Here is a 5000-nt window from a genome sequence, read left to right as displayed (position 1 = left end):
ACGTCAGATTTGTCATGGTTTGAGAGTTATCCTGAATTTTCTGTGGCGGGATTGTAAGAGTGAGTGGGTACTGTAGTGTTATCACAATTTACAGCCCAGAGATATAGTGTGCTCCATAATTATTGTCACCTCTGGTTAAAAGTTTTAAGATAAATTAAATTGTTGTTGTACAAGCATACGCTCATACTGAAAATTGTAGAAGTGGTTCACCAGACACAGAATCAAGCTCCTCCCATGGCCATCTCAGTCCTCAGACCTCAACCCCATTGAAAGCCTGTGGAGTGAGCTAAATATGTCAGTGCAAAGGGGAGGACCCAGGTTGCTGGATAATTTGGAGAGATTGTGCAAACAAGAATGGTCAAAGATCCCTTTTTCTGTATTCTCTCATTTTGTTAAACATTGTAGGAGAAGATTAAGGGGGTGTGCTCAAGAAATCGATGCGGCAATATATCGTTGTGAGCCTCTTTACAATACATGTGACGTAGCGATACGCAGGTGGCAGAATAGATATTGCATGTTGAATTGTAAATAGGCAGTTCACAATGCATTGCTTGTGCAGGGCTGTGTAAACAGCAGCCTCTTTGAAGTTAATTGCCTCAATTAACTGCATGTGCAAGCAGCAGTAGGAGGAGGAAGTGTGTAGAACAACTAGAGTCTGTTCTAAAAATAGCTCACCAGTGATAGGACACTGGCTGTTTCTCAATATCAAGAAGACAGAGTACGTTCTTGAAGTTGTGACGCAACAAGTCGGGTCTTGGTAAGCCCAAGCACGCATATCTAGCTGGCATATTTCCGTAATTCATCGCAGTTTTATCATGTGACTAGCTTTCAATCAATTTGTACTACTATGTTGATGTTTAAAAATGTGTTTGTACAACATACATGGGTTAAAAACCTTACTTGCGTCCTTTTGATTCTGTGAGACATCATCAGTGGCGCCCCAAGTACTGTTCCAATTGGAAGTATGCATAAGCCAAGACCACGCAGATTTCCCAGATGTCGTTCTTTTTGTTGCTTGATGATGGCTTGGCTGAGAAAATATCCCAAGATGCATTTCGTACTTCAAGGAACGAATGACAGGGGCATCACATTTGTTCTTTTTCTTTCTTCTTCTTTCATTTTCGGCAGAATATGCACGGCATGTACATTGCTGCCCCCCACCAGCATCACGTTTGGAAGTACAGTATTCCTCCTCTTTTATGAGCGTAAATAATAAGAAATATTTAACATGTAAAATACAACTTTATTAAATCTAGTCTTTTTTTACACAGTTTAGTTTAACAACTGCAATTTACAATATTATATATAAATATATTAATATATATAAAAAATGATTTACTATATATTCAAAGACAATTTTTATAGATGTACCACAATTTCAGGAGAATCAAATCAAAACCTGCAACTCACATCAGTGTCTTTCCAGAACTTTTTTTCCCAATATAATCCTTAATTTGATAAATCCCACGTATAATTTCAAATGATACTTCTTTAAAATAATACTCATAATTATATAACATCGATTCACGTGGTACATAGTTATGGCAATGCGTCAGAATCAAAAAGCTTGCAGTGACAATAACATCCGGGTATTCCGTCCATTCTTTGCTTAACCCTTATGGCTTTTTGCATACTTGCATTTGGAACAGTACTTGGGCTGCGACTGATGACGTTTCAAGACATCACAAGGACATAAGTACGGACCAGAATGCATATTGAGAAACGGCCTCTGTCTTGCTAAATCCATTCACTATTTTACCATACGCATTGTTTTGTGAAATTGTTGGCAATACCCAGCCTTAGAGAAGATTAGGTGCTGTTTTGTTGGCAAAAAGGGGGTTGAGCAGCATTATTAACATCAAGGGTGCTATTAAAGGAACTTTGTGCAGTTTGTCACTTTTTTACTCGCGACTGCCACCTCTGGCCCAAAGTGTAACTGCAGCATTTGTGGCTCGTTCATGGTGCACGTGCGAGTATGTGCACGATCTTAAAGCGACAGCCACAGTTGACAAACGAAGACATGACTTCAATTGAGGTAAGAAAAACTGTAAATTTGTAAGTTACCTCTTTCAAGTGTAAATTGTGTTGATTTGTGATTTCCTGTTATTTTAATAGTGAATTTATTTGTACTGTGTATTTTTAAAGCACTTTTTGACTCAGTGAAAGCTCTCTAAATAGAAAATTACTTTGTTGTACTGCAACATTTTCAAAAGTTTTTGAGTGATGGAGTATTCAAGTAAGAAAAAATGAATAAACATGGTCAGTAGGCCTACCAACAGCATGAAAACAGCAAATCAGATTGTTTAGCTTTTGTAGCTAATTTTCTGTGGCTTATAAATTATATGATTGACAAGACACTTATTTTATGCATGCGAGATGTTAAAATTAGCAACATTACTCTTGCTTTTTATAGATGCATCTAGTTTCAACTTTGAATCTAGTGTTGTTACTGCTCATGGTATGAAATTTTAACTGTACTAACTACTAATACAACTACACTTTCAATTATTGTACAGTATTATCACTACCAATACTGTTTGTGGCAGTAATAATTGCATGACATGACTGCAATGTTTATTGTACAGTTTCACTACTACTACTACTACTAATGCGGAGGTGTGCAAACTCGGTCCTCAAGGGCCGGCGTCCTGCAGGTTTTGGAGGTTTCTCTGCTGCAACGCAGCTGATTCCAATCAACAGGATCGTTACCAAGCTTACACAGAGCTTGCTGATGAGCTGATCATATATCAGCTGTGTTGGAGAAGGGAAACATCCAAAACCTACAGGACTCCGGCCCTCGAGGACTGAGTGTGCCCACCCCTGTGTAACTAATGTATGTGGTTATAGTAATCTGACAGACATGTCTTTTATAGTCCTATGGTTTATGGTTATAGTATTGTTACTGACGACTGCGACTTTCATTTATTGTACAGTAATGCAACCAGCAAGGCACAATATTACCTTCGTAAGAACCAGGGAGAAGCCACACTAATGCCGGAGCTAACCCGAGGGGCTGCTTGCAACAGCACAGGACTGGCAGTTGCATGTCGACCTAGGAAGACAACTCAAATTTCCAGAAAACATCTCAGTGACCACACTCAGGCTAGACATTGTCCTAGTGTCAGAAACATCAAGACAAGTGATCTTTCTGGAGTTGACTGTCCCTTGGGAAGACCGGATGGAGGAGGTGAATGCCGGTGGGAGGACCTGGTGCAATCCTATCGAGGTGGAATGCAGAGGATTTGTCGGACAGTCACTCATCAGAGCCCTCAGGAGCCATGGAGTGAAGGGACTGCACATTAGGAAGGCCATCAGGAACATCATGGATGTTGCTGAAATGGTGTCAAGATGGCTCTGGATCAAACGGGCTAATCCGTGGATCACACAAGCTACTCAGACACACACACACACACACACACACACACACACACACACACACACACACACACACATACACACATATCTATCTATCTATTTATCTCTATATATATATAGACCTTATCGACAAATTTCATGAAGTATACCAGGTTATTGTATATATGTATGTGTCAATAATAAAACCATTCTGACTTGCTTACAACTTCTGGACTGTATATGGTTAGAGTACACAATTGGGCTGGAAAAATAGCAATCACGATAATTTGATTGAGATTGAAATCATGATTAAAACAATTTGTGATTTCAAAACTTAGTATTTATTCAACTACTAAGGCTGCTCAATTACTTAAAGATGTCATGGTAGCATCATGCCCATTCATCCCTGCACTTAGTTTTTGTTAAGCACAAATTATGTTGTAAATATTATGTGAAATTCAAGCCTCACATTTTTATTACTCATTTTGATTTTAAGCATTAGCCTTTTCTTTTATATATTTTTATCTTGTTATTTTCAAAAAGTCTTAGGCCTTACTGGGCTAACCTGTTATACTTCAGGGATTTAATTCATGTGAAAATGTATGTTATGACAAAAAAAAAATCCTTGAATTTTGAGAAAATAAATGCTGTGAATCCTTGAAATATCAACTTAAAATATAACATGAAAGGATAATGACAAAATAAAAGTAAGAACGTGAAATAAGAATAGAACATACTCAAATAATAGCAACTGAAAAAATGGTAAGAACAAATACTGACTGTTCTTGTGTGTTTTGACCTCTTGGGGGCAGTATGGTGCCGTGCATCCATGGTGTATACACTTAAAGTGAGTACAGAAGAAAGTTACGATTGAATGCTATTAAAATAACACATTTTTCACATATTGGGATGAATAGGTTATATGCCACGGAAGAGGCAAGACTTCCTGGTTTTCACACATCAGCATTGTTTCCGTTTCCTGTTTGCAACGTGTGGGCCGCGTCACAGTTTGTGCGCTTCCGCCTTTGTGCCCCTCGGCTGCGCGTTCCCGTCGATGGGTGCGAGTGTGTAGTAAGTCTGTCTCAGTTGTCCGAAGCTTTTCAGAGAGTTGAGACGGGAGGGCGGGAGCACGCGTTTGGGGGGGAGGAAGCAAGTGTTGGAACGCGGCCATCAGTGGCTAGCTAGACGCTGATGTTTGAAACCCGGAAGTCCGTGGCATCTACCCCATTTGTGCCTTTGTGTCATGTTATCTTACCTGTGGGTATGTGTTCCTACACCACTTGTGTGTGAAGATTTGTTATCTAAAGGAAAAATGTTCCCGGACTTGATGCAAACTTCCGGTTTGGCCCAATTGGACGATTATTTTGGCAGATGTTTGAAGGGCAATAAAGGGCTGATTATAATCGGCGGCCGATTAATCGGTCGGGCCCTAATAATAATAATAATAATAATAATACTGTCATAGATCACAAAATTTCAGGTAATCTAGAGTACTTCAAAATGTATAATCATGGCAGCGTTTCAGTGGACATAAACAAAGGACAGCAAATTTGGTTAGTTGGTTGTATTCTGAACATGGAACTAATATACAGCACATACACACAAAAAAAAGAGAAAAGGATATTAGTACATAAAAAAAACAAAAG

General features: G+C 38.9%; 2 protein-coding genes across 2 annotated transcripts in view; one reads left to right on the top strand and one right to left on the bottom strand.

Annotated features, from left to right (window-relative positions):
• Positions 1-1026, bottom strand: part of trdmt1 (tRNA aspartic acid methyltransferase 1) — a 79018-nt gene extending 77992 nt beyond the window's left edge. The window contains exon 1 of the mRNA XM_086065865.1: positions 901-1026. The gene's annotated coding sequence lies outside the window, so the exon portion shown is untranslated. The remainder of the gene's footprint in view (positions 1-900) is intronic.
• The window catches only part of rsu1 (Ras suppressor protein 1), a 29227-nt gene that overhangs the window by 1037 nt on the left and 23190 nt on the right, over positions 1-5000 (top strand). The gene's annotated exons all lie outside the window — the stretch shown is intronic.

The sequence above is a fragment of the Leptonotus elevatus genome, chromosome 21 (assembly GCF_054856555.1).
Source record: "Leptonotus elevatus isolate MCC_2025b chromosome 21, RoL_Lele_1.0, whole genome shotgun sequence".
NCBI lineage: Eukaryota > Metazoa > Chordata > Actinopteri > Syngnathiformes > Syngnathidae > Leptonotus > Leptonotus elevatus.
The sequence above is the reverse complement of the archived record's forward strand: the minus strand, read 5'-3'. Positions and strand labels throughout refer to the sequence as shown.